Source organism: Ambystoma mexicanum (assembly GCF_040938575.1).
Source record: "Ambystoma mexicanum isolate Mex_15411 chromosome 12 unlocalized genomic scaffold, UKY_AmexF1_1 Mex_chr12_unloc.1, whole genome shotgun sequence".
In the NCBI taxonomy this organism is placed as follows: domain Eukaryota; kingdom Metazoa; phylum Chordata; class Amphibia; order Caudata; family Ambystomatidae; genus Ambystoma; species Ambystoma mexicanum.
The window spans coordinates 15,300,481-15,325,491 of record NW_027182322.1 but is presented as its reverse complement, the minus strand read 5'-3'; the positions used below and the strand labels follow the sequence as shown (position 1 = coordinate 15,325,491).

The 25,011-nt window shown below is 46.6% G+C and overlaps 10 non-coding genes across 10 annotated transcripts; all 10 read left to right on the top strand.

Annotated features, from left to right (window-relative positions):
* The first annotated feature begins 1,337 nt into the window (after positions 1–1,337).
* TRNAA-CGC (transfer RNA alanine (anticodon CGC)) lies at positions 1,338–1,409 on the top strand. Its single transcript has one exon. It is a non-coding gene; the product is annotated as a tRNA-Ala (tRNA).
* Positions 1,410–3,802: 2,393 nt separating this feature from the next.
* On the top strand, positions 3,803–3,874 carry TRNAA-CGC (transfer RNA alanine (anticodon CGC)). Its single transcript has one exon. It is a non-coding gene; the product is annotated as a tRNA-Ala (tRNA).
* A 2,393-nt stretch (positions 3,875–6,267) lies between these two features.
* Positions 6,268–6,339, top strand: TRNAA-CGC (transfer RNA alanine (anticodon CGC)). Its single transcript has one exon. It is a non-coding gene; the product is annotated as a tRNA-Ala (tRNA).
* Positions 6,340–8,732: 2,393 nt separating this feature from the next.
* TRNAA-CGC (transfer RNA alanine (anticodon CGC)) lies at positions 8,733–8,804 on the top strand. The gene has a single exon. It is a non-coding gene; the product is annotated as a tRNA-Ala (tRNA).
* Positions 8,805–11,197: 2,393 nt separating this feature from the next.
* TRNAA-CGC (transfer RNA alanine (anticodon CGC)) lies at positions 11,198–11,269 on the top strand. Its single transcript has one exon. It is a non-coding gene; the product is annotated as a tRNA-Ala (tRNA).
* A 2,397-nt stretch (positions 11,270–13,666) lies between these two features.
* Positions 13,667–13,738, top strand: TRNAA-CGC (transfer RNA alanine (anticodon CGC)). The gene has a single exon. It is a non-coding gene; the product is annotated as a tRNA-Ala (tRNA).
* A 2,393-nt stretch (positions 13,739–16,131) lies between these two features.
* On the top strand, positions 16,132–16,203 carry TRNAA-CGC (transfer RNA alanine (anticodon CGC)). Its single transcript has one exon. It is a non-coding gene; the product is annotated as a tRNA-Ala (tRNA).
* Positions 16,204–18,595: 2,392 nt separating this feature from the next.
* TRNAA-CGC (transfer RNA alanine (anticodon CGC)) lies at positions 18,596–18,667 on the top strand. The gene has a single exon. It is a non-coding gene; the product is annotated as a tRNA-Ala (tRNA).
* A 2,395-nt stretch (positions 18,668–21,062) lies between these two features.
* TRNAA-CGC (transfer RNA alanine (anticodon CGC)) lies at positions 21,063–21,134 on the top strand. The gene has a single exon. It is a non-coding gene; the product is annotated as a tRNA-Ala (tRNA).
* A 2,393-nt stretch (positions 21,135–23,527) lies between these two features.
* TRNAA-CGC (transfer RNA alanine (anticodon CGC)) lies at positions 23,528–23,599 on the top strand. The gene has a single exon. It is a non-coding gene; the product is annotated as a tRNA-Ala (tRNA).
* Positions 23,600–25,011: the final 1,412 nt, after the last annotated feature.

Below are 25,011 nucleotides of genomic sequence, written 5' to 3'. Positions count from 1 at the left end.
CCCTGCTAGGCAGTGGTGTCATTCTGAGGTGCTGTGCACGCTCACCAACTATCACCCCCTCTGACCTTTCCCACCGCAGAACACCCTGAATGCATTCAGCGGGTTATGCTTCATTCTAGGGCTGCAATGGATCGCCTAGTGGCAAAACCAATGGAAGCACCATTGACCTTCCGCAGAATTCCACTGCTTGTCTGCCTAGAGAAGCGACATCTGCCGAGTGTGCTAGGGACACTCATGACGGCAGAGCTATAGAGTGGTGGGTCCACGTTGCTTTCCACTAGCCAGCAAATACAGAAGGACATCCGAAAGAGGTGTCAGTCTATCTAGCAACATATGTGGGCTTTCGGCTGGAGGAATTCCTGCGCGAAATGGTGCTATCTCATTTTTGGTGTTTGAAGACATACATATATATATATATATATATATGTATTTATTTTTTCTCCATAACTACACTTCTCAAATCTGGGGCATCTATCCGAGATGGCTGTGTCACATTATGTGATGTCTCAGGCACCAACGTGATGAGATCGACCTGGCGCTTTAACTTTGTCATTGTAAGTAGTAAGATGTAATTTGGCAGTTGTCATGTTTTTTCATATGCACTACTGCAAACCCCTTTCCTTACTTAGCCCACTCCCTCCTGAAGCTTTTAGGTGTGATGAGGAAGCGTCCTCTCAGCGGGGATGTAGCTCAGTGGTAGAGCGCATGCTTTGCATGTATGAGGACCTGGGGCATTTCCACTTGTTTCTCTTTTTGACTGTCATATGATCTCTATCCACTAGATGGCCCTTTGAGCACAGTAATCCTCTGGTGGAAATCTTCCCCTGGAAGTCATCTCTTATGGAGAAGCAAAATGCACACTGCTTCAGTGTGACCATGAGGTTTTCCATTCTTGCTCCAGTTTTCCCTGCTCTTTTGCTAGTGCTTCACTCGGCAGAATGTTTTGACCAGAAGAGTTCTCCCTGAAAATTATGTCTGCGGGACAGACACACTGCATACCGAGGGGATGTAGCTCAGTGGTAGAGCACTTGCTTTGCATGGATGAGGCCCTGGGTCCAATCCCTGGCATCTCCAATTGTTTCCCTTTTTTTGACTGTCATATGGTCTCTGTCCACGAGATGGCTCTTTGAGCACGGTAATCCTCTGGTGGAATACTTCCCCTGGAAGTCATCTCTTATGGAGAAGCATAATGCACACTGCTTCAGCTGACCATGTGCTTTTCCAGTCTTGCTCCCGTTTTCCCTGGTCTTTTGCTAGTGCTTCAGTTGGCAGCATATTTTGACCGGAAGAATTCTCCCAGGAAAAGATGTCTGCAGGACAGGCCCACTGCACACCGAGGGGATGTAGCTCAGTGGTAGAGCGCATGCTTCGCATGTATGAGGTCCCGGGTTCAATCCCCGGCATCTCCATTTGCATAAACATCAGTGTGATTTTGTCCCGGTTATTTTGTATTTCACACTGCAACTCGGGCCATGATTATAGGATCATCGACATTCATATCTATTTGTCTGAGAAAACGCTGGTGCCCGTATGGCAAACCTGCCTATAATATATCACTGAGGTTTACGTCCCTGCCAGTGTCAACATCCTGTATGCCTTCACAATCACTACAAATAGAAATGCACAGAGAGAAACATCACACCACAGTTTTAACGGTGCAGAATCGTGAAAGTATTGGCATTGCCTTGCGTTTCTTTTCAGTCGATTGTTTTGGTTCCGAATGTATAGCTCCACCATTGTACCTTTGTAGCATATGATGCCTAGCTTTAAAAATAATTTGTTTTCACTGGATGTGGCCACAGATGTGCCTCTGTTGTCAACCTAAGTCGATCAGGTTCTGTAACTTGTTAGTTTTGAGCTGGAATATCCTACCAGCTCTGCTGCTGGGGCCTATCTCTGGCTTCTAAAAGCAAAAGTCTTGAACATATTGATATTTTTCATTAGTTGGTCAGGGGAATTGCATGGGGGGGCAGCCTTTCTGCATGTTTCTATGGACAACCAGACACAGGTGGCTCTAAAATGAAGTCTGCCATTTGGAAACTCCAATTCGACAGTTACCGTCAGTTCTGGGCGCTGTTAGTCCCAAGCAGCCAGCCAGCATCTGGTAGATTTCACAGTTCCTTGCTGGCAGTGGGGATGTAACTCAGTGGTAGAGCACATACTTGGGAAGTATGAGGCCACAGGTTCGATCCCAGGCATCTCCATGTGATATTTTTCCTCAATTGTGGGCTTTTTATCCTGTACATAGGAATTAGGATGATGTGTTCTTTTGCCATACTAAATCCTGTTCCTGAACGTCTTCTCTTTGGAGCCGATGATTGTGGACATGCACGGTGCACCATGCTTCAGTGTGATGTCTGCTTTTTTCATTGGAAGCCTGTTAGCCTGATCTCTTACCGGGATGACACAAGGCAGACTCGTTCAGACAGAGGGGCATTGGCTGAAAATAGTGTCTCCACCGGTCCCCCTGCTAGGCAGTGGTGTCATTCTGAGGTGCTGTGCACGCTCACCAACTATCACCCCCTCTGACCTTTCCCACCGCAGAACACCCTGAATGCATTCAGCGGGTTATGCTTCATTCTAGGGCTGCAATGGATCGCCTAGTGGCAAAACCAATGGAAGCACCATTGACCTTCCGCAGAATTCCACTGCTTGTCTGCCTAGAGAAGCGACATCTGCCGAGTGTGCTAGGGACACTCATGACGGCAGAGCTATAGAGTGGTGGGTCCACGTTGCTTTCCACTAGCCAGCAAATACAGAAGGACATCCGAAAGAGGTGTCAGTCTATCTAGCAACATATGTGGGCTTTCGGCTGGAGGAATTCCTGCGCGAAATGGTGCTATCTCATTTTTGGTGTTTGAAGACATACATATATATATATATATATATATATATTTATTTTTTCTCCATAACTACACTTCTCAAATCTGGGGCATCTATCCGAGATGGCTGTGTCACATTATGTGATGTCTCAGGCACCAACGTGATGAGATCGACCTGGCGCTTTAACTTTGTCATTGTAAGTAGTAAGATGTAATTTGGCAGTTGTCATGTTTTTTCATATGCACTACTGCAAACCCCTTTCCTTACTTAGCCCACTCCCTCCTGAAGCTTTTAGGTGTGATGAGGAAGCGTCCTCTCAGCGGGGATGTAGCTCAGTGGTAGAGCGCATGCTTTGCATGTATGAGGACCTGGGGCATTTCCACTTGTTTCTCTTTTTGACTGTCATATGATCTCTATCCACTAGATGGCCCTTTGAGCACAGTAATCCTCTGGTGGAAATCTTCCCCTGGAAGTCATCTCTTATGGAGAAGCAAAATGCACACTGCTTCAGTGTGACCATGAGGTTTTCCATTCTTGCTCCAGTTTTCCCTGCTCTTTTGCTAGTGCTTCACTCGGCAGAATGTTTTGACCAGAAGAGTTCTCCCTGAAAATTATGTCTGCGGGACAGACACACTGCATACCGAGGGGATGTAGCTCAGTGGTAGAGCACTTGCTTTGCATGGATGAGGCCCTGGGTCCAATCCCTGGCATCTCCAATTGTTTCCCTTTTTTTGACTGTCATATGGTCTCTGTCCACGAGATGGCTCTTTGAGCACGGTAATCCTCTGGTGGAATACTTCCCCTGGAAGTCATCTCTTATGGAGAAGCATAATGCACACTGCTTCAGCTGACCATGTGCTTTTCCAGTCTTGCTCCCGTTTTCCCTGGTCTTTTGCTAGTGCTTCAGTTGGCAGCATATTTTGACCGGAAGAATTCTCCCAGGAAAAGATGTCTGCAGGACAGGCCCACTGCACACCGAGGGGATGTAGCTCAGTGGTAGAGCGCATGCTTCGCATGTATGAGGTCCCGGGTTCAATCCCCGGCATCTCCATTTGCATAAACATCAGTGTGATTTTGTCCCGGTTATTTTGTATTTCACACTGCAACTCGGGCCATGATTATAGGATCATCGACATTCATATCTATTTGTCTGAGAAAACGCTGGTGCCCGTATGGCAAACCTGCCTATAATATATCACTGAGGTTTACGTCCCTGCCAGTGTCAACATCCTGTATGCCTTCACAATCACTACAAATAGAAATGCACAGAGAGAAACATCACACCACAGTTTTAACGGTGCAGAATCGTGAAAGTATTGGCATTGCCTTGCGTTTCTTTTCAGTCGATTGTTTTGGTTCCGAATGTATAGCTCCACCATTGTACCTTTGTAGCATATGATGCCTAGCTTTAAAAATAATTTGTTTTCACTGGATGTGGCCACAGATGTGCCTCTGTTGTCAACCTAAGTCGATCAGGTTCTGTAACTTGTTAGTTTTGAGCTGGAATATCCTACCAGCTCTGCTGCTGGGGCCTATCTCTGGCTTCTAAAAGCAAAAGTCTTGAACATATTGATATTTTTCATTAGTTGGTCAGGGGAATTGCATGGGGGGGCAGCCTTTCTGCATGTTTCTATGGACAACCAGACACAGGTGGCTCTAAAATGAAGTCTGCCATTTGGAAACTCCAATTCGACAGTTACCGTCAGTTCTGGGCGCTGTTAGTCCCAAGCAGCCAGCCAGCATCTGGTAGATTTCACAGTTCCTTGCTGGCAGTGGGGATGTAACTCAGTGGTAGAGCACATACTTGGGAAGTATGAGGCCACAGGTTCGATCCCAGGCATCTCCATGTGATATTTTTCCTCAATTGTGGGCTTTTTATCCTGTACATAGGAATTAGGATGATGTGTTCTTTTGCCATACTAAATCCTGTTCCTGAACGTCTTCTCTTTGGAGCCGATGATTGTGGACATGCACGGTGCACCATGCTTCAGTGTGATGTCTGCTTTTTTCATTGGAAGCCTGTTAGCCTGATCTCTTACCGGGATGACACAAGGCAGACTCGTTCAGACAGAGGGGCATTGGCTGAAAATAGTGTCTCCACCGGTCCCCCTGCTAGGCAGTGGTGTCATTCTGAGGTGCTGTGCACGCTCACCAACTATCACCCCCTCTGACCTTTCCCACCGCAGAACACCCTGAATGCATTCAGCGGGTTATGCTTCATTCTAGGGCTGCAATGGATCGCCTAGTGGCAAAACCAATGGAAGCACCATTGACCTTCCGCAGAATTCCACTGCTTGTCTGCCTAGAGAAGCGACATCTGCCGAGTGTGCTAGGGACACTCATGACGGCAGAGCTATAGAGTGGTGGGTCCACGTTGCTTTCCACTAGCCAGCAAATACAGAAGGACATCCGAAAGAGGTGTCAGTCTATCTAGCAACATATGTGGGCTTTCGGCTGGAGGAATTCCTGCGCGAAATGGTGCTATCTCATTTTTGGTGTTTGAAGACATACATATATATATATATATATATATGTATTTATTTTTTCTCCATAACTACACTTCTCAAATCTGGGGCATCTATCCGAGATGGCTGTGTCACATTATGTGATGTCTCAGGCACCAACGTGATGAGATCGACCTGGCGCTTTAACTTTGTCATTGTAAGTAGTAAGATGTAATTTGGCAGTTGTCATGTTTTTTCATATGCACTACTGCAAACCCCTTTCCTTACTTAGCCCACTCCCTCCTGAAGCTTTTAGGTGTGATGAGGAAGCGTCCTCTCAGCGGGGATGTAGCTCAGTGGTAGAGCGCATGCTTTGCATGTATGAGGACCTGGGGCATTTCCACTTGTTTCTCTTTTTGACTGTCATATGATCTCTATCCACTAGATGGCCCTTTGAGCACAGTAATCCTCTGGTGGAAATCTTCCCCTGGAAGTCATCTCTTATGGAGAAGCAAAATGCACACTGCTTCAGTGTGACCATGAGGTTTTCCATTCTTGCTCCAGTTTTCCCTGCTCTTTTGCTAGTGCTTCACTCGGCAGAATGTTTTGACCAGAAGAGTTCTCCCTGAAAATTATGTCTGCGGGACAGACACACTGCATACCGAGGGGATGTAGCTCAGTGGTAGAGCACTTGCTTTGCATGGATGAGGCCCTGGGTCCAATCCCTGGCATCTCCAATTGTTTCCCTTTTTTTGACTGTCATATGGTCTCTGTCCACGAGATGGCTCTTTGAGCACGGTAATCCTCTGGTGGAATACTTCCCCTGGAAGTCATCTCTTATGGAGAAGCATAATGCACACTGCTTCAGCTGACCATGTGCTTTTCCAGTCTTGCTCCCGTTTTCCCTGGTCTTTTGCTAGTGCTTCAGTTGGCAGCATATTTTGACCGGAAGAATTCTCCCAGGAAAAGATGTCTGCAGGACAGGCCCACTGCACACCGAGGGGATGTAGCTCAGTGGTAGAGCGCATGCTTCGCATGTATGAGGTCCCGGGTTCAATCCCCGGCATCTCCATTTGCATAAACATCAGTGTGATTTTGTCCCGGTTATTTTGTATTTCACACTGCAACTCGGGCCATGATTATAGGATCATCGACATTCATATCTATTTGTCTGAGAAAACGCTGGTGCCCGTATGGCAAACCTGCCTATAATATATCACTGAGGTTTACGTCCCTGCCAGTGTCAACATCCTGTATGCCTTCACAATCACTACAAATAGAAATGCACAGAGAGAAACATCACACCACAGTTTTAACGTTGCAGAATCGTGAAAGTATTGGCATTGCCTTGCGTTTCTTTTCAGTCGATTGTTTTGGTTCCGAATGTATAGCTCCACCATTGTACCTTTGTAGCATATGATGCCTAGCTTTAAAAATAATTTGTTTTCACTGGATGTGGCCACAGATGTGCCTCTGTTGTCAACCTAAGTCGATCAGGTTCTGTAACTTGTTAGTTTTGAGCTGGAATATCCTACCAGCTCTGCTGCTGGGGCCTATCTCTGGCTTCTAAAAGCAAAAGTCTTGAACATATTGATATTTTTCATTAGTTGGTCAGGGGAATTGCATGGGGGGGCAGCCTTTCTGCATGTTTCTATGGACAACCAGACACAGGTGGCTCTAAAATGAAGTCTGCCATTTGGAAACTCCAATTCGACAGTTACCGTCAGTTCTGGGCGCTGTTAGTCCCAAGCAGCCAGCCAGCATCTGGTAGATTTCACAGTTCCTTGCTGGCAGTGGGGATGTAACTCAGTGGTAGAGCACATACTTGGGAAGTATGAGGCCACAGGTTCGATCCCAGGCATCTCCATGTGATATTTTTCCTCAATTGTGGGCTTTTTATCCTGTACATAGGAATTAGGATGATGTGTTCTTTTGCCATACTAAATCCTGTTCCTGAACGTCTTCTCTTTGGAGCCGATGATTGTGGACATGCACGGTGCACCATGCTTCAGTGTGATGTCTGCTTTTTTCATTGGAAGCCTGTTAGCCTGATCTCTTACCGGGATGACACAAGGCAGACTCGTTCAGACAGAGGGGCATTGGCTGAAAATAGTGTCTCCACCGGTCCCCCTGCTAGGCAGTGGTGTCATTCTGAGGTGCTGTGCACGCTCACCAACTATCACCCCCTCTGACCTTTCCCACCGCAGAACACCCTGAATGCATTCAGCGGGTTATGCTTCATTCTAGGGCTGCAATGGATCGCCTAGTGGCAAAACCAATGGAAGCACCATTGACCTTCCGCAGAATTCCACTGCTTGTCTGCCTAGAGAAGCGACATCTGCCGAGTGTGCTAGGGACACTCATGACGGCAGAGCTATAGAGTGGTGGGTCCACGTTGCTTTCCACTAGCCAGCAAATACAGAAGGACATCCGAAAGAGGTGTCAGTCTATCTAGCAACATATGTGGGCTTTCGGCTGGAGGAATTCCTGCGCGAAATGGTGCTATCTCATTTTTGGTGTTTGAAGACATACATATATATATATATATATATATGTATTTATTTTTTCTCCATAACTACACTTCTCAAATCTGGGGCATCTATCCGAGATGGCTGTGTCACATTATGTGATGTCTCAGGCACCAACGTGATGAGATCGACCTGGCGCTTTAACTTTGTCATTGTAAGTAGTAAGATGTAATTTGGCAGTTGTCATGTTTTTTCATATGCACTACTGCAAACCCCTTTCCTTACTTAGCCCACTCCCTCCTGAAGCTTTTAGGTGTGATGAGGAAGCGTCCTCTCAGCGGGGATGTAGCTCAGTGGTAGAGCGCATGCTTTGCATGTATGAGGACCTGGGGCATTTCCACTTGTTTCTCTTTTTGACTGTCATATGATCTCTATCCACTAGATGGCCCTTTGAGCACAGTAATCCTCTGGTGGAAATCTTCCCCTGGAAGTCATCTCTTATGGAGAAGCAAAATGCACACTGCTTCAGTGTGACCATGAGGTTTTCCATTCTTGCTCCAGTTTTCCCTGCTCTTTTGCTAGTGCTTCACTCGGCAGAATGTTTTGACCAGAAGAGTTCTCCCTGAAAATTATGTCTGCGGGACAGACACACTGCATACCGAGGGGATGTAGCTCAGTGGTAGAGCACTTGCTTTGCATGGATGAGGCCCTGGGTCCAATCCCTGGCATCTCCAATTGTTTCCCTTTTTTTGACTGTCATATGGTCTCTGTCCACGAGATGGCTCTTTGAGCACGGTAATCCTCTGGTGGAATACTTCCCCTGGAAGTCATCTCTTATGGAGAAGCATAATGCACACTGCTTCAGCTGACCATGTGCTTTTCCAGTCTTGCTCCCGTTTTCCCTGGTCTTTTGCTAGTGCTTCAGTTGGCAGCATATTTTGACCGGAAGAATTCTCCCAGGAAAAGATGTCTGCAGGACAGGCCCACTGCACACCGAGTGGATGTAGCACAGTGGTAGAGCGCATGCTTCGCATGTATGAGGTCCCGGGTTCAATCCCCGGCATCTCCATTTGCATAAACATCAGTGTGATTTTGTCCCGGTTATTTTGTATTTCACACTGCAACTCGGGCCATGATTATAGGATCATCGACATTCATATCTATTTGTCTGAGAAAACGCTGGTGCCCGTATGGCAAACCTGCCTATAATATATCACTGAGGTTTACGTCCCTGCCAGTGTCAACATCCTGTATGCCTTCACAATCACTACAAATAGAAATGCACAGAGAGAAACATCACACCACAGTTTTAACGGTGCAGAATCGTGAAAGTATTGGCATTGCCTTGCGTTTCTTTTCAGTCGATTGTTTTGGTTCCGAATGTATAGCTCCACCATTGTACCTTTGTAGCATATGATGCCTAGCTTTAAAAATAATTTGTTTTCACTGGATGTGGCCACAGATGTGCCTCTGTTGTCAACCTAAGTCGATCAGGTTCTGTAACTTGTTAGTTTTGAGCTGGAATATCCTACCAGCTCTGCTGCTGGGGCCTATCTCTGGCTTTTAAAAGCAAAAGTCTTGAACATATTGATATTTTTCATTAGTTGGTCAGGGGAATTGCATGGGGGGGCAGCCTTTCTGCATGTTTCTATGGACAACCAGACACAGGTGGCTCTAAAATGAAGTCTGCCATTTGGAAACTCCAATTCGACAGTTACCGTCAGTTCTGGGCGCTGTTAGTCCCAAGCAGCCAGCCAGCATCTGGTAGATTTCACAGTTCCTTGCTGGCAGTGGGGATGTAACTCAGTGGTAGAGCACATACTTGGGAAGTATGAGGCCACAGGTTCGATCCCAGGCATCTCCATGTGATATTTTTCCTCAATTGTGGGCTTTTTATCCTGTACATAGGAATTAGGATGATGTGTTCTTTTGCCATACTAAATCCTGTTCCTGAACGTCTTCTCTTTGGAGCCGATGTTTGTGGACATGCACGGTGCACCATGCTTCAGTGTGATGTCTGCTTTTTTCATTGGAAGCCTGTTAGCCTGATCTCTTACCGGGATGACACAAGGCAGACTCGTTCAGACAGAGGGGCATTGGCTGAAAATAGTGTCTCCACCGGTCCCCCTGCTAGGCAGTGGTGTCATTCTGAGGTGCTGTGCACGCTCACCAACTATCACCCCCTCTGACCTTTCCCACCGCAGAACACCCTGAATGCATTCAGCGGGTTATGCTTCATTCTAGGGCTGCAATGGATCGCCTAGTGGCAAAACCAATGGAAGCACCATTGACCTTCCGCAGAATTCCACTGCTTGTCTGCCTAGAGAAGCGACATCTGCCGAGTGTGCTAGGGACACTCATGACGGCAGAGCTATAGAGTGGTGGGTCCACGTTGCTTTCCACTAGCCAGCAAATACAGAAGGACATCCGAAAGAGGTGTCAGTCTATCTAGCAACATATGTGGGCTTTCGGCTGGAGGAATTCCTGCGCGAAATGGTGCTATCTCATTTTTGGTGTTTGAAGACATACATATATATATATATATATATATGTATTTATTTTTTCTCCATAACTACACTTCTCAAATCTGGGGCATCTATCCGAGATGGCTGTGTCACATTATGTGATGTCTCAGGCACCAACGTGATGAGATCGACCTGGCGCTTTAACTTTGTCATTGTAAGTAGTAAGATGTAATTTGGCAGTTGTCATGTTTTTTCATATGCACTACTGCAAACCCCTTTCCTTACTTAGCCCACTCCCTCCTGAAGCTTTTAGGTGTGATGAGGAAGCGTCCTCTCAGCGGGGATGTAGCTCAGTGGTAGAGCGCATGCTTTGCATGTATGAGGACCTGGGGCATTTCCACTTGTTTCTCTTTTTGACTGTCATATGATCTCTATCCACTAGATGGCCCTTTGAGCACAGTAATCCTCTGGTGGAAATCTTCCCCTGGAAGTCATCTCTTATGGAGAAGCAAAATGCACACTGCTTCAGTGTGACCATGAGGTTTTCCATTCTTGCTCCAGTTTTCCCTGCTCTTTTGCTAGTGCTTCACTCGGCAGAATGTTTTGACCAGAAGAGTTCTCCCTGAAAATTATGTCTGCGGGACAGACACACTGCATACCGAGGGGATGTAGCTCAGTGGTAGAGCACTTGCTTTGCATGGATGAGGCCCTGGGTCCAATCCCTGGCATCTCCAATTGTTTCCCTTTTTTTGACTGTCATATGGTCTCTGTCCACGAGATGGCTCTTTGAGCACGGTAATCCTCTGGTGGAATACTTCCCCTGGAAGTCATCTCTTATGGAGAAGCATAATGCACACTGCTTCAGCTGACCATGTGCTTTTCCAGTCTTGCTCCCGTTTTCCCTGGTCTTTTGCTAGTGCTTCAGTTGGCAGCATATTTTGACCGGAAGAATTCTCCCAGGAAAAGATGTCTGCAGGACAGGCCCACTGCACACCGAGGGGATGTAGCTCAGTGGTAGAGCGCATGCTTCGCATGTATGAGGTCCCGGGTTCAATCCCCGGCATCTCCATTTGCATAAACATCAGTGTGATTTTGTCCCGGTTATTTTGTATTTCACACTGCAACTCGGGCCATGATTATAGGATCATCGACATTCATATCTATTTGTCTGAGAAAACGCTGGTGCCCGTATGGCAAACCTGCCTATAATATATCACTGAGGTTTACGTCCCTGCCAGTGTCAACATCCTGTATGCCTTCACAATCACTACAAATAGAAATGCACAGAGAGAAACATCACACCACAGTTTTAACGTTGCAGAATCGTGAAAGTATTGGCATTGCCTTGCGTTTCTTTTCAGTCGATTGTTTTGGTTCCGAATGTATAGCTCCACCATTGTACCTTTGTAGCATATGATGCCTAGCTTTAAAAATAATTTGTTTTCACTGGATGTGGCCACAGATGTGCCTCTGTTGTCAACCTAAGTCGATCAGGTTCTGTAACTTGTTAGTTTTGAGCTGGAATATCCTACCAGCTCTGCTGCTGGGGCCTATCTCTGGCTTCTAAAAGCAAAAGTCTTGAACATATTGATATTTTTCATTAGTTGGTCAGGGGAATTGCATGGGGGGGCAGCCTTTCTGCATGTTTCTATGGACAACCAGACACAGGTGGCTCTAAAATGAAGTCTGCCATTTGGAAACTCCAATTCGACAGTTACCGTCAGTTCTGGGCGCTGTTAGTCCCAAGCAGCCAGCCAGCATCTGGTAGATTTCACAGTTCCTTGCTGGCAGTGGGGATGTAACTCAGTGGTAGAGCACATACTTGGGAAGTATGAGGCCACAGGTTCGATCCCAGGCATCTCCATGTGATATTTTTCCTCAATTGTGGGCTTTTTATCCTGTACATAGGAATTAGGATGATGTGTTCTTTTGCCATACTAAATCCTGTTCCTGAACGTCTTCTCTTTGGAGCCGATGATTGTGGACATGCACGGTGCACCATGCTTCAGTGTGATGTCTGCTTTTTTCATTGGAAGCCTGTTAGCCTGATCTCTTACCGGGATGACACAAGGCAGACTCGTTCAGACAGAGGGGCATTGGCTGAAAATAGTGTCTCCACCGGTCCCCCTGCTAGGCAGTGGTGTCATTCTGAGGTGCTGTGCACGCTCACCAACTATCACCCCCTCTGACCTTTCCCACCGCAGAACACCCTGAATGCATTCAGCGGGTTATGCTTCATTCTAGGGCTGCAATGGATCGCCTAGTGGCAAAACCAATGGAAGCACCATTGACCTTCCGCAGAATTCCACTGCTTGTCTGCCTAGAGAAGCGACATCTGCCGAGTGTGCTAGGGACACTCATGACGGCAGAGCTATAGAGTGGTGGGTCCACGTTGCTTTCCACTAGCCAGCAAATACAGAAGGACATCCGAAAGAGGTGTCAGTCTATCTAGCAACATATGTGGGCTTTCGGCTGGAGGAATTCCTGCGCGAAATGGTGCTATCTCATTTTTGGTGTTTGAAGACATACATATATATATATATATATATATATATGTATTTATTTTTTCTCCATAACTACACTTCTCAAATCTGGGGCATCTATCCGAGATGGCTGTGTCACATTATGTGATGTCTCAGGCACCAACGTGATGAGATCGACCTGGCGCTTTAACTTTGTCATTGTAAGTAGTAAGATGTAATTTGGCAGTTGTCATGTTTTTTCATATGCACTACTGCAAACCCCTTTCCTTACTTAGCCCACTCCCTCCTGAAGCTTTTAGGTGTGATGAGGAAGCGTCCTCTCAGCGGGGATGTAGCTCAGTGGTAGAGCGCATGCTTTGCATGTATGAGGACCTGGGGCATTTCCACTTGTTTCTCTTTTTGACTGTCATATGATCTCTATCCACTAGATGGCCCTTTGAGCACAGTAATCCTCTGGTGGAAATCTTCCCCTGGAAGTCATCTCTTATGGAGAAGCAAAATGCACACTGCTTCAGTGTGACCATGAGGTTTTCCATTCTTGCTCCAGTTTTCCCTGCTCTTTTGCTAGTGCTTCACTCGGCAGAATGTTTTGACCAGAAGAGTTCTCCCTGAAAATTATGTCTGCGGGACAGACACACTGCATACCGAGGGGATGTAGCTCAGTGGTAGAGCACTTGCTTTGCATGGATGAGGCCCTGGGTCCAATCCCTGGCATCTCCAATTGTTTCCCTTTTTTTGACTGTCATATGGTCTCTGTCCACGAGATGGCTCTTTGAGCACGGTAATCCTCTGGTGGAATACTTCCCCTGGAAGTCATCTCTTATGGAGAAGCATAATGCACACTGCTTCAGCTGACCATGTGCTTTTCCAGTCTTGCTCCCGTTTTCCCTGGTCTTTTGCTAGTGCTTCAGTTGGCAGCATATTTTGACCGGAAGAATTCTCCCAGGAAAAGATGTCTGCAGGACAGGCCCACTGCACACCGAGGGGATGTAGCTCAGTGGTAGAGCGCATGCTTCGCATGTATGAGGTCCCGGGTTCAATCCCCGGCATCTCCATTTGCATAAACATCAGTGTGATTTTGTCCCGGTTATTTTGTATTTCACACTGCAACTCGGGCCATGATTATAGGATCATCGACATTCATATCTATTTGTCTGAGAAAACGCTGGTGCCCGTATGGCAAACCTGCCTATAATATATCACTGAGGTTTACGTCCCTGCCAGTGTCAACATCCTGTATGCCTTCACAATCACTACAAATAGAAATGCACAGAGAGAAACATCACACCACAGTTTTAACGGTGCAGAATCGTGAAAGTATTGGCATTGCCTTGCGTTTCTTTTCAGTCGATTGTTTTGGTTCCGAATGTATAGCTCCACCATTGTACCTTTGTAGCATATGATGCCTAGCTTTAAAAATAATTTGTTTTCACTGGATGTGGCCACAGATGTGCCTCTGTTGTCAACCTAAGTCGATCAGGTTCTGTAACTTGTTAGTTTTGAGCTGGAATATCCTACCAGCTCTGCTGCTGGGGCCTATCTCTGGCTTCTAAAAGCAAAAGTCTTGAACATATTGATATTTTTCATTAGTTGGTCAGGGGAATTGCATGGGGGGGCAGCCTTTCTGCATGTTTCTATGGACAACCAGACACAGGTGGCTCTAAAATGAAGTCTGCCATTTGGAAACTCCAATTCGACAGTTACCGTCAGTTCTGGGCGCTGTTAGTCCCAAGCAGCCAGCCAGCATCTGGTAGATTTCACAGTTCCTTGCTGGCAGTGGGGATGTAACTCAGTGGTAGAGCACATACTTGGGAAGTATGAGGCCACAGGTTCGATCCCAGGCATCTCCATGTGATATTTTTCCTCAATTGTGGGCTTTTTATCCTGTACATAGGAATTAGGATGATGTGTTCTTTTGCCATACTAAATCCTGTTCCTGAACGTCTTCTCTTTGGAGCCGATGTTTGTGGACATGCACGGTGCACCATGCTTCAGTGTGATGTCTGCTTTTTTCATTGGAAGCCTGTTAGCCTGATCTCTTACCGGGATGACACAAGGCAGACTCGTTCAGACAGAGGGGCATTGGCTGAAAATAGTGTCTCCACCGGTCCCCCTGCTAGGCAGTGGTGTCATTCTGAGGTGCTGTGCACGCTCACCAACTATCACCCCCTCTGACCTTTCCCACCGCAGAACACCCTGAATGCATTCAGCGGGTTATGCTTCATTCTAGGGCTGCAATGGATCGCCTAGTGGCAAAACCAATGGAAGCACCATTGACCTTCCGCAGAATTCCACTGCTTGTCTGCCTAGAGAAGCGACATCTGCCGAGTGTGCTAGGGACACTCATGACGGCAGAGCTATAGAGTGGTGGGTCCACGTTGCTTTCCACTAGCCAGCAAATACAGAAGGACATCCGAAAGAGGTGTCAGTCGATCTAGCAACATATGTGGGCTTTCGGCTGGAGGAATTCCTGCGCGAAATGGTGCTATCTCATTTTTGGTGTTTGAAGACATACATATATATATATATATATATATGTATTTATTTTTTCTCCATAACTACACTTCTCAAATCTGGGGCATCTATCCGAGATGGCTGTGTCACATTATGTGATGTCTCAGGCACCAACGTGATGAGATCGACCTGGCGCTTTAACTTTGTCATTGTAAGTAGTAAGATGTAATTTGGCAGTTGTCATGTTTTTTCATATGCACTACTGCAAACCCCTTTCCTTACTTAGCCCACTCCCTCCTGAAGCTTTTAGGTGTGATGAGGAAGCGTCCTCTCAGCGGGGATGTAGCTCAGTGGTAGAGCGCATGCTTTGCATGTATGAGGACCTGGGGCATTTCCACTTGTTTCTCTTTTTGACTGTCATATGATCTCTATCCACTAGATGGCCCTTTGAGCACAGTAATCCTCTGGTGGAAATCTTCCCCTGGAAGTCATCTCTTATGGAGAAGCAAAATGCACACTGCTTCAGTGTGACCATGAGGTTTTCCATTCTTGCTCCAGTTTTCCCTGCTCTTTTGCTAGTGCTTCACTCGGCAGAATGTTTTGACCAGAAGAGTTCTCCCTGAAAATTATGTCTGCGGGACAGACACACTGCATACCGAGGGGATGTAGCTCAGTGGTAGAGCACTTGCTTTGCATGGATGAGGCCCTGGGTCCAATCCCTGGCATCTCCAATTGTTTCCCTTTTTTTGACTGTCATATGGTCTCTGTCCACGAGATGGCTCTTTGAGCACGGTAATCCTCTGGTGGAATACTTCCCCTGGAAGTCATCTCTTATGGAGAAGCATAATGCACACTGCTTCAGCTGACCATGTGCTTTTCCAGTCTTGCTCCCGTTTTCCCTGGTCTTTTGCTAGTGCTTCAGTTGGCAGCATATTTTGACCGGAAGAATTCTCCCAGGAAAAGATGTCTGCAGGACAGGCCCACTGCACACCGAGGGGATGTAGCTCAGTGGTAGAGCGCATGCTTCGCATGTATGAGGTCCCGGGTTCAATCCCCGGCATCTCCATTTGCATAAACATCAGTGTGATTTTGTCCCGGTTATTTTGTATTTCACACTGCAACTCGGGCCATGATTATAGGATCATCGACATTCATATCTATTTGTCTGAGAAAACGCTGGTGCCCGTATGGCAAACCTGCCTATAATATATCACTGAGGTTTACGTCCCTGCCAGTGTCAACATCCTGTATGCCTTCACAATCACTACAAATAGAAATGCACAGAGAGAAACATCACACCACAGTTTTAACGGTGCAGAATCGTGAAAGTATTGGCATTGCCTTGCGTTTCTTTTCAGTCGATTGTTTTGGTTCCGAATGTATAGCTCCACCATTGTACCTTTGTAGCATATGATGCCTAGCTTTAAAAATAATTTGTTTTCACTGGATGTGGCCACAGATGTGCCTCTGTTGTCAACCTAAGTCGATCAGGTTCTGTAACTTGTTAGTTTTGAGCTGGAATATCCTACCAGCTCTGCTGCTGGGGCCTATCTCTGGCTTCTAAAAGCAAAAGTCTTGAACATATTGATATTTTTCATTAGTTGGTCAGGGGAATTGCATGGGGGGGCAGCCTTTCTGCATGTTTCTATGGACAACCAGACACAGGTGGCTCTAAAATGAAGTCTGCCATTTGGAAACTCCAATTCGACAGTTACCGTCAGTTCTGGGCGCTGTTAGTCCCAAGCAGCCAGCCAGCATCTGGTAGATTTCACAGTTCCTTGCTGGCAGTGGGGATGTAACTCAGTGGTAGAGCACATACTTGGGAAGTATGAGGCCACAGGTTCGATCCCAGGCATCTCCACGTGATATTTTTCCTCAATTGTGGGCTTTTTATCCTGTACATAGGAATTAGGATGATGTGTTCTTTTGCCATACTAAATCCTGTTCCTGAACGTCTTCTCTTTGGAGCCGATGATTGTGGACATGCACGGTGCACCATGCTTCAGTGTGATGTCTGCTTTTTTCATTGGAAGCCTGTTAGCCTGATCTCTTACCGGGATGACACAAGGCAGACTCGTTCAGACAGAGGGGCATTGGCTGAAAATAGTGTCTCCACCGGTCCCCCTGCTAGGCAGTGGTGTCATTCTGAGGTGCTGTGCACGCTCACCAACTATCACCCCCTCTGACCTTTCCCACCGCAGAACACCCTGAATGCATTCAGCGGGTTATGCTTCATTCTAGGGCTGCAATGGATCGCCTAGTGGCAAAACCAATGGAAGCACCATTGACCTTCCGCAGAATTCCACTGCTTGTCTGCCTAGAGAAGCGACATCTGCCGAGTGTGCTAGGGACACTCATGACGGCAGAGCTATAGAGTGGTGGGTCCACGTTGCTTTCCACTAGCCAGCAAATACAGAAGGACATCCGAAAGAGGTGTCAGTCTATCTAGCAACATATGTGGGCTTTCGGCTGGAGGAATTCCTGCGCGAAATGGTGCTATCTCATTTTTGGTGTTTGAAGACATACATATATATATATATATATATATGTATTTATTTTTTCTCCATAACTACACTTCTCAAATCTGGGGCATCTATCCGAGATGGCTGTGTCACATTATGTGATGTCTCAGGCACCAACGTGATGAGATCGACCTGGCGCTTTAACTTTGTCATTGTAAGTAGTAAGATGTAATTTGGCAGTTGTCATGTTTTTTCATATGCACTACTGCAAACCCCTTTCCTTACTTAGCCCACTCCCTCCTGAAGCTTTTAGGTGTGATGAGGAAGCGTCCTCTCAGCGGGGATGTAGCTCAGTGGTAGAGCGCATGCTTTGCATGTATGAGGACCTGGGGCATTTCCACTTGTTTCTCTTTTGACTGTCATATGATCTCTATCCACTAGATGGCCCTTTGAGCACAGTAATCCTCTGGTGGAAATCTTCCCCTGGAAGTCATCTCTTATGGAGAAGCAAAATGCACACTGCTTCAGTGTGACCATGAGGTTTTCCATTCTTGCTCCAGTTTTCCCTGCTCTTTTGCTAGTGCTTCACTCGGCAGAATGTTTTGACCAGAAGAGTTCTCCCTGAAAATTATGTCTGCGGGACAGACACACTGCATACCGAGGGGATGTAGCTCAGTGGTAGAGCACTTGCTTTGCATGGATGAGGCCCTGGGTCCAATCCCTGGCATCTCCAATTGTTTCCCTTTTTTTGACTGTCATATGGTCTCTGTCCACGAGATGGCTCTTTGAGCACGGTAATCCTCTGGTGGAATACTTCCCCTGGAAGTCATCTCTTATGGAGAAGCATAATGCACACTGCTTCAGCTGACCATGTGCTTTTCCAGTCTTGCTCCCGTTTTCCCTGGTCTTTTGCTAGTGCTTCAGTTGGCAGCATATTTTGACCGGAAGAATTCTCCCAGGAAAAGATGTCTGCAGGACAGGCCCACTGCACACCGAGGGGATGTAGCTCAGTGGTAGAGCGCATGCTTCGCATGTATGAGGTCCCGGGTTCAATCCCCGGCATCTCCATTTGCATAAACATCAGTGTGATTTTGTCCCGGTTATTTTGTATTTCACACTGCAACTCGGGCCATGATTATAGGATCATCGACATTCATATCTATTTGTCTGAGAAAACGCTGGTGCCCGTATGGCAAACCTGCCTATAATATATCACTGAGGTTTACGTCCCTGCCAGTGTCAACATCCTGTATGCCTTCACAATCACTACAAATAGAAATGCACAGAGAGAAACATCACACCACAGTTTTAACGGTGCAGAATCGTGAAAGTATTGGCATTGCCTTGCGTTTCTTTTCAGTCGATTGTTTTGGTTCCGAATGTATAGCTCCACCATTGTACCTTTGTAGCATATGATGCCTAGCTTTAAAAATAATTTGTTTTCACTGGATGTGGCCACAGATGTGCCTCTGTTGTCAACCTAAGTCGATCAGGTTCTGTAACTTGTTAGTTTTGAGCTGGAATATCCTACCAGCTCTGCTGCTGGGGCCTATCTCTGGCTTCTAAAAGCAAAAGTCTTGAACATATTGATATTTTTCATTAGTTGGTCAGGGGAATTGCATGGGGGGGCAGCCTTTCTGCATGTTTCTATGGACAACCAGACACAGGTGGCTCTAAAATGAAGTCTGCCATTTGGAAACTCCAATTCGACAGTTACCGTCAGTTCTGGGCGCTGTTAGTCCCAAGCAGCCAGCCAGCATCTGGTAGATTTCACAGTTCCTTGCTGGCAGTGGGGATGTAACTCAGTGGTAGAGCACATACTTGGGAAGTATGAGGCCACAGGTTCGATCCCAGGCATCTCCATGTGATATTTTTCCTCAATTGTGGGCTTTTTATCCTGTACATAGGAATTAGGATGATGTGTTCTTTTGCCATACTAAATCCTGTTCCTGAACGTCTTCTCTTTGGAGCCGATGATTGTGGACATGCACGGTGCACCATGCTTCAGTGTGATGTCTGCTTTTTTCATTGGAAGCCTGTTAGCCTGATCTCTTACCGGGATGACACAAGGCAGACTCGTTCAGACAGAGGGGCATTGGCTGAAAATAGTGTCTCCACCGGTCCCCCTGCTAGGCAGTGGTGTCATTCTGAGGTGCTGTGCACGCTCACCAACTATCACCCCCTCTGACCTTTCCCACCGCAGAACACCCTGAATGCATTCAGCGGGTTATGCTTCATTCTAGGGCTGCAATGGATCGCCTAGTGGCAAAACCAATGGAAGCACCATTGACCTTCCGCAGAATTCCACTGCTTGTCTGCCTAGAGAAGCGACATCTGCCGAGTGTGCTAGGGACACTCATGACGGCAGAGCTATAGAGTGGTGGGTCCACGTTGCTTTCCACTAGCCAGCAAATACAGAAGGACATCCGAAAGAGGTGTCAGTCTATCTAGCAACATATGTGGGCTTTCGGCTGGAGGAATTCCTGCGCGAAATGGTGCTATCTCATTTTTGGTGTTTGAAGACATACATATATATATATATATATATATATATATTTATTTTTTCTCCATAACTACACTTCTCAAATCTGGGGCATCTATCCGAGATGGCTGTGTCACATTATGTGATGTCTCAGGCACCAACGTGATGAGATCGACCTGGCGCTTTAACTTTGTCATTGTAAGTAGTAAGATGTAATTTGGCAGTTGTCATGTTTTTTCATATGCACTACTGCAAACCCCTTTCCTTACTTAGCCCACTCCCTCCTGAAGCTTTTAGGTGTGATGAGGAAGCGTCCTCTCAGCGGGGATGTAGCTCAGTGGTAGAGCGCATGCTTTGCATGTATGAGGACCTGGGGCATTTCCACTTGTTTCTCTTTTTGACTGTCATATGATCTCTATCCACTAGATGGCCCTTTGAGCACAGTAATCCTCTGGTGGAAATCTTCCCCTGGAAGTCATCTCTTATGGAGAAGCAAAATGCACACTGCTTCAGTGTGACCATGAGGTTTTCCATTCTTGCTCCAGTTTTCCCTGCTCTTTTGCTAGTGCTTCACTCGGCAGAATGTTTTGACCAGAAGAGTTCTCCCTGAAAATTATGTCTGCGGGACAGACACACTGCATACCGAGGGGATGTAGCTCAGTGGTAGAGCACTTGCTTTGCATGGATGAGGCCCTGGGTCCAATCCCTGGCATCTCCAATTGTTTCCCTTTTTTTGACTGTCATATGGTCTCTGTCCACGAGATGGCTCTTTGAGCACGGTAATCCTCTGGTGGAATACTTCCCCTGGAAGTCATCTCTTATGGAGAAGCATAATGCACACTGCTTCAGCTGACCATGTGCTTTTCCAGTCTTGCTCCCGTTTTCCCTGGTCTTTTGCTAGTGCTTCAGTTGGCAGCATATTTTGACCGGAAGAATTCTCCCAGGAAAAGATGTCTGCAGGACAGGCCCACTGCACACCGAGTGGATGTAGCTCAGTGGTAGAGCGCATGCTTCGCATGTATGAGGTCCCGGGTTCAATCCCCGGCATCTCCATTTGCATAAACATCAGTGTGATTTTGTCCCGGTTATTTTGTATTTCACACTGCAACTCGGGCCATGATTATAGGATCATCGACATTCATATCTATTTGTCTGAGAAAACGCTGGTGCCCGTATGGCAAACCTGCCTATAATATATCACTGAGGTTTACGTCCCTGCCAGTGTCAACATCCTGTATGCCTTCACAATCACTACAAATAGAAATGCACAGAGAGAAACATCACACCACAGTTTTAACGGTGCAGAATCGTGAAAGTATTGGCATTGCCTTGCGTTTCTTTTCAGTCGATTGTTTTGGTTCCGAATGTATAGCTCCACCATTGTACCTTTGTAGCATATGATGCCTAGCTTTAAAAATAATTTGTTTTCACTGGATGTGGCCACAGATGTGCCTCTGTTGTCAACCTAAGTCGATCAGGTTCTGTAACTTGTTAGTTTTGAGCTGGAATATCCTACCAGCTCTGCTGCTGGGGCCTATCTCTGGCTTCTAAAAGCAAAAGTCTTGAACATATTGATATTTTTCATTAGTTGGTCAGGGGAATTGCATGGGGGGGCAGCCTTTCTGCATGTTTCTATGGACAACCAGACACAGGTGGCTCTAAAATGAAGTCTGCCATTTGGAAACTCCAATTCGACAGTTACCGTCAGTTCTGGGCGCTGTTAGTCCCAAGCAGCCAGCCAGCATCTGGTAGATTTCATAGTTCCTTGCTGGCAGTGGGGATGTAACTCAGTGGTAGAGCACATACTTGGGAAGTATGAGGCCACAGGTTCGATCCCAGGCATCTCCATGTGATATTTTTCCTCAATTGTGGGCTTTTTATCCTGTACATAGGAATTAGGATGATGTGTTCTTTTGCCATACTAAATCCTGTTCCTGAACGTCTTCTCTTTGGAGCCGATGATTGTGGACATGCACGGTGCACCATGCTTCAGTGTGATGTCTGCTTTTTTCATTGGAAGCCTGTTAGCCTGATCTCTTACCGGGATGACACAAGGCAGACTCGTTCAGACAGAGGGGCATTGGCTGAAAATAGTGTCTCCACCGGTCCCCCTGCTAGGCAGTGGTGTCATTCTGAGGTGCTGTGCACGCTCACCAACTATCACCCCCTCTGACCTTTCCCACCGCAGAACACCCTGAATGCATTCAGCGGGTTATGCTTCATTCTAGGGCTGCAATGGATCGCCTAGTGGCAAAACCAATGGAAGCACCATTGACCTTCCGCAGAATTCCACTGCTTGTCTGCCTAGAGAAGCGACATCTGCCGAGTGTGCTAGGGACACTCATGACGGCAGAGCTATAGAGTGGTGGGTCCACGTTGCTTTCCACTAGCCAGCAAATACAGAAGGACATCCGAAAGAGGTGTCAGTCGATCTAGCAACATATGTGGGCTTTCGGCTGGAGGAATTCCTGCGCGAAATGGTGCTATCTCATTTTTGGTGTTTGAAGACATACATATATATATATATATATATATGTATTTATTTTTTCTCCATAACTACACTTCTCAAATCTGGGGCATCTATCCGAGATGGCTGTGTCACATTATGTGATGTCTCAGGCACCAACGTGATGAGATCGACCTGGCGCTTTAACTTTGTCATTGTAAGTAGTAAGATGTAATTTGGCAGTTGTCATGTTTTTTCATATGCACTACTGCAAACCCCTTTCCTTACTTAGCCCACTCCCTCCTGAAGCTTTTAGGTGTGATGAGGAAGCGTCCTCTCAGCGGGGATGTAGCTCAGTGGTAGAGCGCATGCTTTGCATGTATGAGGACCTGGGGCATTTCCACTTGTTTCTCTTTTTGACTGTCATATGATCTCTATCCACTAGATGGCCCTTTGAGCACAGTAATCCTCTGGTGGAAATCTTCCCCTGGAAGTCATCTCTTATGGAGAAGCAAAATGCACACTGCTTCAGTGTGACCATGAGGTTTTCCATTCTTGCTCCAGTTTTCCCTGCTCTTTTGCTAGTGCTTCACTCGGCAGAATGTTTTGACCAGAAGAGTTCTCCCTGAAAATTATGTCTGCGGGACAGACACACTGCATACCGAGGGGATGTAGCTCAGTGGTAGAGCACTTGCTTTGCATGGATGAGGCCCTGGGTCCAATCCCTGGCATCTCCAATTGTTTCCCTTTTTTTGACTGTCATATGGTCTCTGTCCACGAGATGGCTCTTTGAGCACGGTAATCCTCTGGTGGAATACTTCCCCTGGAAGTCATCTCTTATGGAGAAGCATAATGCACACTGCTTCAGCTGACCATGTGCTTTTCCAGTCTTGCTCCCGTTTTCCCTGGTCTTTTGCTAGTGCTTCAGTTGGCAGCATATTTTGACCGGAAGAATTCTCCCAGGAAAAGATGTCTGCAGGACAGGCCCACTGCACACCGAGGGGATGTAGCTCAGTGGTAGAGCGCATGCTTCGCATGTATGAGGTCCCGGGTTCAATCCCCGGCATCTCCATTTGCATAAACATCAGTGTGATTTTGTCCCGGTTATTTTGTATTTCACACTGCAACTCGGGCCATGATTATAGGATCATCGACATTCATATCTATTTGTCTGAGAAAACGCTGGTGCCCGTATGGCAAACCTGCCTATAATATATCACTGAGGTTTACGTCCCTGCCAGTGTCAACATCCTGTATGCCTTCACAATCACTACAAATAGAAATGCACAGAGAGAAACATCACACCACAGTTTTAACGGTGCAGAATCGTGAAAGTATTGGCATTGCCTTGCGTTTCTTTTCAGTCGATTGTTTTGGTTCCGAATGTATAGCTCCACCATTGTACCTTTGTAGCATATGATGCCTAGCTTTAAAAATAATTTGTTTTCACTGGATGTGGCCACAGATGTGCCTCTGTTGTCAACCTAAGTCGATCAGGTTCTGTAACTTGTTAGTTTTGAGCTGGAATATCCTACCAGCTCTGCTGCTGGGGCCTATCTCTGGCTTCTAAAAGCAAAAGTCTTGAACATATTGATATTTTTCATTAGTTGGTCAGGGGAATTGCATGGGGGGGCAGCCTTTCTGCATGTTTCTATGGACAACCAGACACAGGTGGCTCTAAAATGAAGTCTGCCATTTGGAAACTCCAATTCGACAGTTACCGTCAGTTCTGGGCGCTGTTAGTCCCAAGCAGCCAGCCAGCATCTGGTAGATTTCACAGTTCCTTGCTGGCAGTGGGGATGTAACTCAGTGGTAGAGCACATACTTGGGAAGTATGAGGCCACAGGTTCGATCCCAGGCATCTCCATGTGATATTTTTCCTCAATTGTGGGCTTTTTATCCTGTACATAGGAATTAGGATGATGTGTTCTTTTGCCATACTAAATCCTGTTCCTGAACGTCTTCTCTTTGGAGCCGATGATTGTGGACATGCACGGTGCACCATGCTTCAGTGTGATGTCTGCTTTTTTCATTGGAAGCCTGTTAGCCTGATCTCTTACCGGGATGACACAAGGCAGACTCGTTCAGACAGAGGGGCATTGGCTGAAAATAGTGTCTCCACCGGTCCCCCTGCTAGGCAGTGGTGTCATTCTGAGGTGCTGTGCACGCTCACCAACTATCACCCCCTCTGACCTTTCCCACCGCAGAACACCCTGAATGCATTCAGCGGGTTATGCTTCATTCTAGGGCTGCAATGGATCGCCTAGTGGCAAAACCAATGGAAGCACCATTGACCTTCCGCAGAATTCCACTGCTTGTCTGCCTAGAGAAGCGACATCTGCCGAGTGTGCTAGGGACACTCATGACGGCAGAGCTATAGAGTGGTGGGTCCACGTTGCTTTCCACTAGCCAGCAAATACAGAAGGACATCCGAAAGAGGTGTCAGTCTATCTAGCAACATATGTGGGCTTTCGGCTGGAGGAA